This window comes from Parus major, chromosome 12 (assembly GCF_001522545.3).
Source record: "Parus major isolate Abel chromosome 12, Parus_major1.1, whole genome shotgun sequence".
Taxonomy (NCBI): domain Eukaryota; kingdom Metazoa; phylum Chordata; class Aves; order Passeriformes; family Paridae; genus Parus; species Parus major.
Window position 1 is genome coordinate 4,521,335 of NC_031781.1, and position 15,040 is coordinate 4,536,374.

Sequence of the window (15,040 nt, forward strand, 5' to 3'; positions counted from 1 at the left end):
TTTCAGACTTTCAAATCCCATGATGCAAGCACTAAAGGTCTCCCTGCTTCCTGCCAAGGTTTGTCCATATCCAGCTCCCGGTGGGCTGTCTCCATGCAGGCCATGTTCCTGTAAGAAGCCCTTGACAAACTAATAGAATAATTGCCAAAGAACAGATAATTCTCCAACAGTTCAAGAGAGAGTGAGCAGTAATGAGACCTGTTAATTACTGTTTGAGTTGAGTTTTGTCAGGGAAGTAGGAGAGAAGGAAACTGATTGGTCTGAGCTAATTTGCAGACCGAGGCCAACTGTTGTCTGTGGGCTGTGTACAGTTCACAGAGCTCTGGAACAAGATGTCCTCATGCCCTGGAGAGAATCCTAATGTGAGCTCTTTACCTTAACCTCAGCTTGCCAAGCCACATCCACAGAGACAATGCTTTCTTTGGGTCTTTATTTTTTTTTCACAATGAGCATCCCTGCTCAGCTTTAAGCAAATCTCTTCTCTCATCTCCAGCATTGCTGTTCACACAGCAGCAGCAGCAGAGCAGAGTGTACCCTGCTCTTGTCAGCCATTCATAAATGTAGAATTGTGCAAGTACAATTAATCTATAAAAACCCTGTAACTGAGAATATGCAGAAAGATGTCATAGCCTCCTTGGAGAGAATCTGTGGGAAGTTTATTGGTGCAAGAAAGATCAATGTCTGAGAGGCAGAAACTGAGTAAAGTTGTCTTAAGGAGGATGGTGATGCTGAATAAACAAATAAGCTACAAGCATGCACAATGGATGAAGGTGTCACTGGCTTTTCACTGTTGTTCAGTAACACCAGTTGGGATCAGGATGACCTGAACTCAGCTCTGCGGGCTGTCCTTGCCCTGATGAGTTTACAAGCTGAGAAATCAGGTTCATGCTGACTATGTTTAAAAAATGTAGACCTAATAAATTACCAGGTTCAAATAATTTGCATTCCAGTGGGGTAAGGGAGTTCCCAATTTGCTGGATGCTGACACCAAATTCTTCTTTCCTGCAGGATTGGTAATGGGTGTAAACCCAGTTTTTTTGTACCATCTACAAACAGAATATTCCCATTTCTTGAGTGACACCAGAATTTTTTATATTATCAGGCCTTTTAACAAGACTTCTGCTAGTTCTTTCTCATGGCTCCTAACTGTACTAATAAGCATAATGTGTGAAATGTGGCATATTTTAAGAGCACAGTAGATGAGGAGCAGCAGACCAGCCAATATGAGTGTAAAGTTCTGTTGCTTGCAACTTTTCCGTGTTAGAATATATCTCATGTGAAACCAGCTTAAAAAAAAAAGTAAAAAACAAAGCTTACCAACCATGTAAGAATCACACATTTAGTTTAGTTTCAATATTTGACAAAATTATGAGGACTGACTAATCAATAGGACCATGGTTTCAAACCAGGGTGGCAGCATTCACTGAATACAAAGATTCCTGACATACCCTCCTGTGAGACGAGAGCTGAACCCTGTGGAGCACATAATAAAAGACAGTTTGATGGAATAGGCTGAAATAGCAAGATTTATAAATAAAACAGGATCAAGACAACTGTACATAAAATAGCCTAGACCAAACTAACCTAATTACTCCCTATGGTGAGGTCAGTAAGAGAGCTGATAAAATGAATGTGGAAGACATTTCTATCTGTTTAGACATTTGAAAGCTGCTAATAAAAATCCCCTTTCAAAAGGTTGGACTCTTTGGCTGCTCAAGCTGCTTGAGAAGGTCCTTGTGTTGAACAGAGATGAGCAATAAGGAGGTTGTTCTTGTGGCCACCAGGTTCTCACAGGAGTAGGTCACTTGCCAAAACCTTCAGCACAGCTTCCCAGCTCCCCAGTGACGAAGAGCAAGGCTGCATGCAAAGGAACAGTGGGTTTTCTGATACTTACATCAAAAATACTGCTACCTTCAAAGAAACTGCTAGACAATTCCTTCAAAAAGCACAACATATGTGAGAGGAATGGGCCAAAAAATGGTTGATGGGGGGTAAAATGGGAAAAGGTGAAATGGCATCCTTGAAAACCCTGAGGTCACACAGCTGGCAGTGTTTAAAATGTTCCAGCACTCTCTGGGGCTTGAGATTCTTGTTGGCAGGAACTAGAACAGCTCAAGAAAAGAAGAAAACATATTTCTATAAATGTTCAGCCATGATGTTGTGAAGCCTAATCTTAGCCTTGTGTGCAACTTTTCACATTCACTTTGGCTCAATGATTGAGAAAACTTGGACATTGAGAGCAAAAGGGGAAATTTGCCCTGGCTAAGAGGGTATGTGCAAACACCACTTGAGTCTGTGGCACCAGCTTTCTTGGTGGCTTCTGCTGGCATATTTTATCTTGCAGCTGGGGGCAGAGGATAGGAATGTTCACACAACTCAGACACACAGGGGTTTGTTTAGTCTCCATAACCTTTAATTTGGAGTAAGATTATTATTTGGAGTAAGGTATGCGTTGTGCATGTTTTGTATGCACAGCATTGAACAAGAATGTCTGCCTTCTAACTTGCTCCATACCTACAAGCCACAAACCTGAGTAAGATTTAGGAACAGATCAGTGTCTCTGCTTTATCAGTGTCTCTGTAGAGCTGCCAGATGAGACTGGGATGTAACAGACCTCCAGTTCATTTCCAGCTGGCTAAAAAATTCCTCTCAGATGGATTTGACTAGCAAAATTAACCTGGTCTGGTTTCAGACCAATATCTTAAAGGCGTACAGGTTTTCTACTACCCATTGAATCATCCAGTCCCCCCAACAGGGAACTTTAATGCCAGTGCAGCATCTGCTGTAGAATATTTATATTCAGGGCTTCCTGTGTGAAGCTCTGGATGGATGTGATTACTGAATGTGTTAGGAAGAGGACAGTTTACTGCCTGGGTTTTATTTCCAGCTATTTTGTATTTCTATGCAAGGAGCTTATATGCCATGTTGTAAATGGTTGGTTTTCTTGTATGATGTCTCTTTTTTTTTTCTCATTTTCTTAATGGGCTTGCTAAAAATGACGTTTCATCAGCATTCCCATTATTAGTTATGATGCCAGTAAATGGAAGTCTCAGTAGTGGGTGAAATTTAAATTAGGTTTGAAGAGCATTCAAATAATTCAGCGCTTTACTTTCATTTGGTAGTTCAGCTTGCACAGTGTATGATTTAGTTATTCACATTTTAGTTACTGTGTTGATGTTGTTTAGCAAAGACCTTGTTTTGCCTGGGACCTGACTACAGCTCTCAGGCAGCCTAATGTTGTTTACTGTAGCTAGCATGAAACTAATGTTTTGTTCTCTGAGTTCCTGTTTGATGTTATAAGCCGAGTCACACTAGCTAGTGCAGGAATCATTTCCATTTTGCTTTATACTGTTCACATGAAAAGCAGCTAGCAATGGAAAAGGACCTATTTCTGAGCACAAATGATAGGTGTACTTTGCTCTGTTGGGAGTTTGTAGTAGTAGAGTGTCTCAGACAGGGCTTTACTTATCATTGCAAAGAGTTATCCTAAACTGCAGTGATTGATTTGAAACAGGATACAGAAGACTAAGCAATCCAAATCTATGTTGTGAAAGATACCTGCAAAGTTTACACCTTTCCCTTAGACATCTTCAGTCATTCTATGAAAAATTCTGACTGGGAAGAAGTTTTCATAACTGAGACTTGCATGAATGGTGGTAAATATCTCCTAGTAAAGAATAAGCTTGGTAGTAAATATTACTCAGCATTGTCTAGAGGCTCCAGTATTCTTAGCTTGTATTTCCAGATATTGACTGTAACTCTGTACATTTATTTCCTCAGCTGTTAAATGAAGACATAAATTCCCATTATCCCAGGCCAGCTTGGGACAAGTTCCACTCAGATACTGGCTTTTTCAGATCCAGTCAGCTCTCATCAGTTCCACATCTGCCTTAGGCATATGCCAGGGGTCTCATCCAAGACCCTGCACAGCTAAGGCAGCCAACACAGTCTGACGTCAGCTGAAAGCTGCAGCAGGCTCTTCTCCTCTGACTGGTGACTGAGTGAAGGAGCAGGGAAGGTTCTCCTTGTAAGGTGATGCCATCACAGCACCGTGTAGTGTCATCACATCAGCTGCTGCTGGCATGATGACATTAACTCGTGAGGTGGCTGTGAATGCCTGTTTATCAGATGGGGCAGTATCTCAGGACAATGTCCAGTTATCTCCCTGTGTAGACTGCATCCTTCTGTCAGGTTTGAGATTCACCTGGATATAGATGTTAGATTACACACTCTGATGTACACATGGGAAGCACAGAATTAAAATAATTGAGCCCAAATGATTGCTCACCTTGGCATTCAATCCCATATATCTTCTCTTATCTGTATAGAAGCTTGAAACAGAAAAATTAAATACCATGGGCCAAATTACTCTTTTATGAGTATGTAAATCAGAATGAATTCCAGTGAATTCAGCAATAGGTAAATCATCTGTCTGCAAGAGCAAAATCCCACTCCAGAAACATCGCAAAGATAGGTTTTAACCTTTACATTAGCACAGAGGATATCCCAAGCTATTAATAGGATGCATTTCATTTTTGCCCAATAGCCTAATTAAGAGCTAACTCATACTTGAGGAGAAAAGGAAGCAATTTGATTTACGGTACCTCATGTGATTAAATCACCAGGGAAGAGAAAAAAAGATTTGACGTGGAAGGGGGGAGTTTTAAAGCATATAATTTGTGAAGACTGGAATCGCTTTCTTCTTACAACCCTTTTGCCCCTGTGTTCATAGCTTAAAGAGGATTCACTGACTTTTATTTATTTGCCTAAACTACTGATTTTTCATCTTGCAGGGTGGCTTCAAAATCCGATGTGAACTTTTTAAGGCACCTAATGATCCATTCTATTATCCCCCAGGACAACGCTAGTTCCAGTGATTTCATGGGGAACTGATTCGGAAAATACCCTTTTTCTCTCTTGCAGTCTCCCAGGCTCTTGAATCATGTTGATATCTGGATACCTCTTTTCTTTGCAACACTGTGGTGGTAGCCACAGTCAGCAAACAGACCTGGGGTGAGGGTTGATTGGGGGAACAGATTCACGCAGTGTGTAGCCCAAACAAAGCTGTGGAACAGCTCAATTTCTGTGCCAAAGATGAGACCCCATTGTCAGGTAGTTTTAAAAGCAGTTCAGATGCACAGGATTCCTGCTCTTCTATCTAAGCATATAATACTGCCATTTTTTGAAAAAAGCCCTCCTTATTGATTATCATTTTGTGATAAACATACTTACAAACTTAGATAGACTTGAGAAACTGTAAGCCAATACCAACAGAAAGTATCACGGGGCTTATAAAATAGAGTGTTCCCAGATATTGTGGTTGAACTAATAAAGAGGCAATTCAGGATATAATAAAGCTTTGCAAACTTTGGCCATCAACTTCAGTCAGAAGTTTCACATACGTGAACTTCCATTTGTGAAGGATGCATGTGATGACAGTAATGTTTTTAATCTGTGCATCTCACTGCTTTGGAGGTGTCTAAACATTTTACTGACTGGAAAATTGTGGCACTATGTAACCAAGGGATTTGCCTAAGGAAAGACAGATAATTTCTGATATAATTAGGGCTAGAAATAAAGTCTCCTGATACTCCTAGCTTAACCATTAGACCTATTATCTCTCATAGCCTAGTGTAGAGAAAATATCACAGCAGAACTTATACACCCATTCCTCCTAAAAGAGCACTTACAGAGCCTAATCTTATTCTGCACCTATCTGGAGTGTCTCTTCCAGTTCCTTCTCTAAAGGATCAAGGATGGAATGGAAATTGAGATCCTTTTTCTTTTTCAAATCCTGCCTTTCTCCCCTCTATTGCACTACGAGCCAAAGGGAGGCTGCTTTGAAGGCAAAAATATGCCACTCACACTGAAAACTCTACTCTGCTTCCCTGAATCCCAGTCAGGACAGGATATTGCTGCCCTGTTGCAGGAATGATCTGACATGTGGCACAGGAAAATGGGCTGGATTCTGCAAAAAAGATTGCTACCAGAACAGAAAACAGCTTTCACTAAACTATGAATCTGGACAGAGACTTTTTGGCAAGGTGGGAGATATCAAGAAAGAAAATAATTAGCTGTCTGAAGGAAAGTAGTAAATATATTCTCACCTGAATGCTTATTTTTTGTTTCAAATTTTTCCACGTCCATGACCTTTCCTTATATTGCCAGCATCATTACTTAATTTTGCCTCTGTCCAGCACTCAGGCTCTCCCGTCAGTTTGATGCATAGACTATGTTATGGCTGGCTATGGGTGGCAGGAGCACTGGAGAGGCAAGATGTGATTGGGCAGTGCTTGTTTTTTAGTGAATATCACTTGGGTGCTTTGCTTTCAGCCATGGTGACACCCAACAAAAGGTGGAATGTGTTTAGGGGGCAAGAAAAGTAGCTGGGGTGGGTAAATGCAGAATACATTCACCATTGTGTGCTGATAACCTGTGTTTAGCTTCATCTTTTCTCTTTTATGCCCCCCTTGTCCAGGACCCAGGGGGAGGGTCTGATCCACCACTGTTCTTCTCACTGCCCTTTTTGCTACAGTTGACACTTCTGTCCTGCCAAGCACTTGCTACATTAAGCCTATGGGCATGCATGAATCATGAGCTACCTTGGCCGTAATTCCAGGAGCTGTGGCAGATGCCTGTCTTCTGGGAAAATGTCACAGCCACCCACAGCCCATGGAAGAATTAACCTTGGGAGATGCATGGAATTGCCTTAAAGACATGTGCAGTGCATCTCCTCCAGATGTAGTAATGTCCAGCATTTCCTTCAGAGGGCACATCTACTGGGAAGCACCTCTTCGTGTGCTCCCTGCTTAGCCCACATTTCAAGGTGTGCTCCAGAGGTGATCTGACCGGATTTTTCATTTTTTCTCCTTGGAATATTAACATGGAGCATCATGGCAATATGTTGGAGCTGCACACACTATGATTCCCCATCCTTTAGCTTGGAAGTAAGGTGCTCCTCAATCTCTTTGATTTTTCAGTGTTTGCTGCAGCTGCCTGCTTTCGCTCCAATGCTAACCGGGATTAACAGGCCAGAGATATTTTCCTGTCATTTTGGAATAGCCTGATTGGTAGCACTGAGAAGATCAAAATGACACAAGAGACAGAGACTCTTGCTTTAAGGGAGTATTTCAGATGTGGGAAGAAAGAGGAGGGGAGAAATGGAACATTGGGGAGGAGAGAGAAAAAAGGAGAATTTGGCTTGGTAGAATCAGGGAGACTGCAGGAAAGATCATGGGGATTTGAGGAAAGACAGCACTGTCGCCTCATCTTTGGACTGAAGAACTCAGTAGGGCAGGTGAGAAAAGAGAAAGACAAGTAATTGGATGAAGGTGAGAAAAGAGAAAGAAATATGAGTAATTGGATGGAGGATGCAGAGGGTGAGGATACACCTGCAGTGGGAAAAAAGAAAGAGTAAGAAAAAAGTATCTTAAAATACAAACAAATTCACAAAGTTTAGTTTATATTACAGTATCAGGAGGATTATACTGCTTTGACTTCTACGATAGATTTGGATCATTCAGACACTGTATGTTTAGGGGCCACCTGCATATGGCCAGAAAAGGCAGCCATGGCCATGTTAGAATGTGTCACTGGTACTAAAATATGCATGGTGAGAAAGAAAGCAAGCTGGCTTGTACATAAGGAACAGCTGTGCAGAAACTGTCTTTGTAGCACTATAGAGAACCACCGAGACCTCTGCTTGGGAATGCAAAGAGTCTGCTTTGTAAACCCAGGAACAGAGAATGTTCTGATTTAGGGCTACTGCAGTTCTGCCTTGATGCTTACCACTTCTACCTCGAGGGGAAAAAAACAAGTGCCAGAATGATTTAAAGACAGAATATCAACCCACACTGCTGCAGGCCTGCTTTCCACATTTTGTTGCTTTTATAGTTTTAGCTCTTGTTCCAAAAGAAGGACTTCTGTATGTGTGTGTCTGTATGTGTGTGTGTTTCCTTCCAAAATTCACACGCACAATCTATGACTGAAATTCTTAAGAAAGATATTAGTAGAAATTTTCAGAATTTTGTGAAGCATACCATCTCTTACCTTCCCCACTTCAAGAAAGCAGTGCTTTGTAGGGAATATTTGCTTGTCTAACATGATTTTTTTCTGTTGCTTTTCTTTCAATCATTTTCATTCCAACCAAATGCAGAAGGGGGAAGACAATCTGGAATATCAGGCACAGCTCTTCAGAACTGCAAGGCCTTTGTACAGCCCCTCCTTTTCTACCAATGTTTGATGTTAGGAAAATTGCGTTAGGTGCCCCACATCTCAGTTTCCTAACTGTAATGTGGGAATTACACTTCATGTTATCTCGGAAGTGGTGGGAAGATAAATCTGTTAGAGATGTGAGATGCTCAGACGTTATGGTGTGGAGATGAACATTAGGCAAATATGCAAACTGGAGGTCTCCAGATCCCTCTTCAAGGAGTTTTTTTCAGACCCATAGCTGGCAAACAAGTATCACATTCACAACCCCATGGGAGGAGACACAAGTCCTGATTTCTGAGTGGGTCTTTAAACAGATGTAGAAGTTTAGGATGAGGGCTGTAGCATGGCAGTAAAAGAATTTGGCTTTATGGGCAAAGAAGCACAGAGCAGTGCCAATGTCTTTATTTGAAAAACTCCCTGAGACATTGCTAAAACAGATTTTCTGTAAAATCGGTTGCATTCACAACTACAGAATGTTATGATCTGGCACGAAAGTTTTTATAGCTACTCAAATATAATAGAGGAATCCCAGGCTCAGGCCTATAAAACCTTTTATAGAAAAGCCCTCCTTCACAGATTTACCTTGTGTAATTCCTGCAAATTGGAAGCTATTTCTGTATCAATTGGACTTTTAAACGTTATGCAGGAATGTTGGTGATGCTGTTCTGAGTGCAATAGGTCCTATTGATTATAAGATTATTATTCTTCCCCTATAATTGAAATCTAATTAAAACATTGTTTGGGGGAAAAATTTGGAAACACATGGATGGAGTTTAAGTAATTACCAGTCACAAGTTTAGTTCCAGAGCAAAGTGCTTTTTTTATAACGTGCTTCTTTATTCTGTCTCCCAGCTATGTTGCAGCACGCTCTTTGCTGTTTTACAAGCTGTAACGTACAATGATGGTCATTACTATTCATAGATTCATAGAATTTAAGATTGTAAAGGATGATAAGATGATCTAATCCGACCTCCTGCTTAGCAAAAACCAGACATTTCATCCAGTTACCCTTGTATTGAGCCCAGTAACTTGTGTTTGACAAAATTGGATCTTCCAGAGACACATCTATTCTTGATGTGAGGAATTCAAAAGGCAAATAATTCCTGGATAGTCCTTCCAGTATTTAATCATCCTTAGAGTTAGAAACCACTCAATTCTGTACCTTGTTTCTAATTTGAATTTTCTGGCTTTAAATTCCAGCCATTGGCTCTTGTAATATGTCTTTTTCTACTAGATTAAGAAGCCCTTTAAAAACCCCTCTGTTCTTGGGATAAAGGTACTTATATATCTAAGCAAATCACCTCTAGGTGTTCTTCTGAATTTAATAATAAGAAAAATGTATTTACTTTGAAGAAGCATTTACAGGCCCCAATCACAGAGCAAGGCCCTGGGGAATTGACAGTTTTTAGGGCTCAGTTTTTAGGAAACTTGGGTTCACTCCTCCTATGTCACAGGTTTCTGGCATATCCTTGGGCATGTCACCCAGCTCCTTTGTTTGATACGTGCTCACCTCCAAGATGGTGGAGTATACACTCACTTCCATGAGTGTATATACAACACAAGCACATATTCCTCCCCTGTAAAATGCTGGGGGAACAGTATTAATCTCTGTGCTGAGCACAGGATAAGCACTTGATATGATGACAATCCTAAATCATTGTCCAAATAAATGAAAAAAAAAACCATCTCATGTTCAATATGGGTCAAGGTTGAGTATCTCCTGTACTGAACTCTGAAACAAGTGTTGATTCCTGTTGTGCAGTAACCATGTTTTAAATAAAAGCAATAGTGATGTGTGACTACATTAGGTAACTGAGTGCAATGCTGTGTGACTTGTTCTGATGCTGACCTCAGCTATTTCACCCTCACATCATGCAGAAGTATCATTTGGAACCCAGAGATAAATGATTCAATGGCAGTTGACTTAGGCTTGAGTTAAATTGACTGTCTGAATGATCTCATTTTTATTTTTTGCCATACAAGGTCTACCATGAGCACAGGCAAAGGTAAAAGCTGGAAGAAATCTCTGCCTTCAGCTGTTCCAGCAGCCTCCGGAGTGATTGTGGGACTACTCCATTTTACAAGTCATCCATCAGCCCTTTGGCAATGAGGCTAGGTCTTTACAGAGCTGGAAAATTTTGCAGTTCTGGATTCGACTTTGCATCTCTGTACTAATGGCAAAAAAGAAAAAAAAATTGTTAAGTCAACAACCAAATCCCAATTACAGTTCCAGAGTAAACTTCCAGTCATGCCCAAGGCTTCTGTAATGTGAATACCATTGTGAGACTTGTCAGTTTGACATGGAGTGCATGTACTTCATAGACTGTCTAGGAAAGGTGTATAGTACAAAATGATAGTGCTGAAGGAATTGATTCCAATTGTGGATTCAGAACAAGCCTTTGGCTTGGCAAAGTTTGGACAAACAACCTGTATGCTTCTCTAAATGTACACTTTGTGGACTCCGTAATGACAGGCCAGCAAAAGTCCTGAAACATGCAGCGAAGTGCCCCATAGAGACAGCCAAGAAAGGATTTTGGAATAGTTTTAACCTTATCCCTGTGCTGTTCCCCTTTCCTGTCCATATTAGTATCTGCAGAACAACTCTTTGCTTTTGCTTGCAGGTTTTCATTTTGCTCTGGATCAAAAACTCCGCAAATATCCATGACACTGTTTCCTTATTTCTTGGGCTTTTGAAAGCAATGTGGCTTTCCATGACTTGTGGTAAGTGCAACAACTGCTTCTTGTGTCTTTGTCAATGTTAAGTGTACTCATTTCTCTTCTTTCTGAAACAATGACATCTGGCATCAAGCAACTCTGTACATCATTAGCTGAGGAGCTCAGTGTTTAAGAACCTGGAATAAGAGCAAACCTCTGAAGTCAGGATGTGCATTAGCTGTTATAATTTGCTCACTCTTAATTACCTCTTCCCCTTATTTGTCTCTCTTTAATAGTATGCCAACAACATCTTCTAACCTCTCACTCAGCAACTGATTTGTCAAGACTATAGGTATCATTTACTCCAGCATTTACGTGTTTAGCCACAGGGTGCAAAACTGCACTACTAATTACAAAAGTGTGGATCTGGACTAATTCCATGAAAGGGAATTTCAGGTTTGAATTGACAGATTTATTCTGCTGACTACCATTCATGTACAAAGCCAGGCACTTGTGCCAATCTGCCTGAAGTTGAAGCTTGTCTGGGGATGCTGACTGCCCTTTATGGGGAATCCTGTGCAGAGCTGTGATGCCTTGGGCATGCTGGAATCTCAGCTGCCCCTCAGGAAAGCAGAAGCAGAGGTGCTTCACTGTAAATTGCCAAGAGGGGGAGAGGAGTATCCGTGCTAATTCCTCTGGTCACTTGGGCTGCACAGAGGACATGCTTTGCGAGGATAGTGTGGATGACTGGCCCTTTTCATCAAGGCACTGCATGAAAGCAGAGGCTGGGGAAGGCCAAACTTGGTGTTACCTGAAGGAATAAGGAAAGAAACACATCCATGCAGCAGTTACTGACTGCAAAGGTTTGCATTTTTGCTGAGAAATGATCAGTCAGGGAAGAGTTAAACTGACACCTTCTCTGGCATCCACCTGCATTTGCAAATAAATCAGCCATAAGAAAAACTTAGACAGCCTCCTCCTACGTGGTTTCTCCACTAAAAGACGTGGGAGAATGGCAGTGGTGCTGCCTGTTTTGCTGCAACCCTGTCGGTATTTCAGGTATTGTGCAGAATTTCACAGGGTCTTGTGTAGATTATGGTGCTTTCAGTGCAATGTTAGGCTGATTCTGAGAACCTACACTGACATATCACAAACTGCTGTGCTGGGGATGGCTTGAACTTCATGCTCAAGCCCACAGTTCTGGCTTGGTGGTGCTTGGTGCTGCAGGTTAGACAGTGTTTCAAATAGGCCACAGTGTAGCAGCACCTGCTGCAGAAACTATGAAGGATAATGTACTTAGCAATGCTGTCTTCCCTGTTATTCTCAACAGAATACCAGCTGGAAGATGATTCCACTGATTTGCTTCTCTCCCTTTTGGGACAGCATTGATTTTGAAAATTTTTTGCCATGTAAGGTCTTTATAATACATTGTTTATACCAGTTCTGGATGTGACTCTTCCTTATGCGGAGATTGGAAATTGAATTTGCAGCATTTTTAGGTTGAGCAGTAAAAGGAAGCTGCTGATAAATCTGTATGCATATGTGCCCCAGGAAAAGGGGTTTGGTTGGGAGGTGACAGGGTTAATCTAACAGCACACAGGAGTGAATCAACTTTTTTGTGCCATGTATCTTGACTTATTCCATGATTATGCCTCTTTACATTTAAGACTGTTTCCAATCAGCTTGCTACTAGCCAACCTATCCATGTATGGACTGCAGACATTGCAGCAATAAGTATTACACAGTCAAAAACATTCAAAATAGCAAAGCAAAACAACTTCGTAGAACTAAACTAAAATGTCCATCTCAGCAGTACAGAACTGTTCTTTACAAACAAGGACACAGCAGGCAAGTCTTTACTGTTAACAAACCCAAACAGCCACATATGAAAGTAATTGCTTGACATCTAGAGATCTGCTCCTACTGTAAGACCACAAGATCAAATTCTGCTCTGAAGGTTATGGGTATCAAACAAAACAATTGTAAGGATTGTTATTGGTATCAAACCAAAACTGTAAGCATTTTGGAGAGCCACATCTCAAGGAAATAAATCACTCCTGCTGTTCCAAATGTGTCAGGTGGCTGTGCCTGCGATGGGGAGTCATTCTGTTCACACACAGCTCAAGCACAACAGGCTGGAGCATCCAGTACTGGGGCTGCTGCACACATGCCATGCACTGGGAATTGTAGAGCAGCCAGCTGCTGGATGCCAGGCATTGGAAAAGCACTTGATAGCCGTGGCAATACACAGTTGTGTCCCTGAGCTTTTCTTACAAGACAGAGGATCAGATTGCATAATGCAGAAAAATCCCATATTATAAAGGATATCTGGCAATGGCAATATTGCCTCATAGTCCCTGGCTATCCTGTTGGAATGGGAACCAAAAATCTGGACCCTGTGGGCTCATATCTTAAGTTAAATTGTATCTGTTAGACAGATGCTAACCCAGGTCCTCTGGGAAAGAAAGTAGGGATGTAACAGAGAACAGAATTTGTCTTTCAAGAGTTTGGAAAGCCAAATTCTACACAATGCAGAGTGTTTACTATCTGCTGCTGGCTCTGCCAGCAAAGGACAAGCTGTTTATCCTATTGTCGCTCTGTTTCCCATGTATACACTAGAGATTATCCACTTACCACTGCTGAAACACACTTGGAGGTTGTAAATTGGAAACTTCTGGATGACAGGTCAGTAACTGTGATTTTAACTGTAACAGCCCATGCAAACCTGGATTAAACTGTGTGGCAGGTACAGTTGAAATACAGGATGCAAAACCAGACCGTGTCCTGAAGAGTGTGCAAAGCATAGTCTGCACGTGGTACAGAAGCTAGAGAGGGAATACTGAAGTATTTCTTAATAATTTATTGAAGTATTAAATTACTGTGCATATTCATTTCCATGTTGAACATATCAGGTCAGGGTCTGATGTTTTTGCAAGTCCTACTTTCTGGCTCAGGAGTGGGTTTTCCTGCTGAGTTCCAAAATGAGTGGGGAAAATGACAGTGTTTTTCTATCTCTTTGAAAAAAGAATTGTTTCTGTGAAGTAGCTTGAGCTAGAGTCAATGTATCAAATCCTGAATGTTCCATCACTGCTCCTCTATGAAACTCTGAGATGTGTCTGGATGTGACCACATGAGTTTAGACCGCAGTCTCAGTGCTCCTGGGGTACCCAGGAGTCTGACTCTGGATCTGTGTTACTCCCAAATGTTTCCTTTAGCAGCAGAAACAAATGTCTCCATCAGCAGAAGAAAACCCCTCCTAAAGAGGAGGGTATGGAGCATTTCAGAGAAGCAACCTCTCTCTATCAAAATCCTTCCCTGTTCCCAAGCAGGAAGGCTTTTAAAACTCTGTGCTGGAATCCAAACTGCCAGGAGCCCCTGTCCTGCCACTGCTGTGCTGTTACTGTGGGCAGGACCAAGAAGCCTTTGCATCTTTAAAGCGCTGATGCCTAATTCCTAATTTGTGGGGCTCCTCCTCGAGAGATCTGGCCAGATCTGGCAACTTTGCCAACATGACACCTTTTATGGAGTCAAAGAGGACAAGGTGGTGCTGCTTACACATTGCCTGGCCCCTGATTGTCCAGATTTAGGCTATCTGGGGAGGAGAGCATATGAACATTGTTCCTGTCTCAGCCTTTGCCAGCTGTCCATGCTTGCCAGTGGTCAGTTCCCGTGAAGCTGAACAGCTTGGGTTTGAGTTTAGGGAAGATGAAATCGTGCTGTAACTATCCAGAAGACAGCGTTTCAAAATCCAGGCCTTCCAAAGTCTGGCTCAGAAACCCTGCCAATTTAGGGACAGCAGTTATTAATTCCATTATTTTGAATTTGTAGTCTGCCTTCCTGCCATGCTCAGGAACGCTCCCCAAAGTCATAGTGTGTTTAAAAAATATATAAAAAAATCATAGCTGCTATTATTATTAAACATAACTGGAGATTCCCATACGCTGCCGTGCCTCCGGGAGGTGGCCCCGAAGGGAAACGCGGTACCCGGGCAGGAATGGCAGTGACAGACGCGCGAAGAGGATGAGCAAGAGCCGCGAGGTCCCTCGTCGTTCGGGCTGGGAGGGAAACCCGCCGGCGGGGCAGTGTCCGGGGCAGGGGGAAAACGGGGCGGGGATGGGTGCAGAGAGCCCGGCCGGGGCGAGAGATGCGCGGCCGGGGCGCCCCAGCCCGG

The 15,040-nt window shown here is 42.0% G+C and overlaps 1 protein-coding gene across 2 annotated transcripts in view; it reads left to right on the forward strand.

The window, feature by feature from the left end:
- Nucleotides 1-14,888: 14,888 nt before the first annotated feature.
- CACNA2D2 (calcium voltage-gated channel auxiliary subunit alpha2delta 2) overlaps nucleotides 14,889-15,040 on the forward strand; it is a 209,672-nt gene continuing 209,520 nt past the window's right edge. For both annotated transcript variants that reach the window (XM_015641326.2, XM_019008136.1), the window contains exon 1: nucleotides 14,889-14,907. The gene's annotated coding sequence lies outside the window, so the exon portion shown is untranslated. The remainder of the gene's footprint in view (nucleotides 14,908-15,040) is intronic.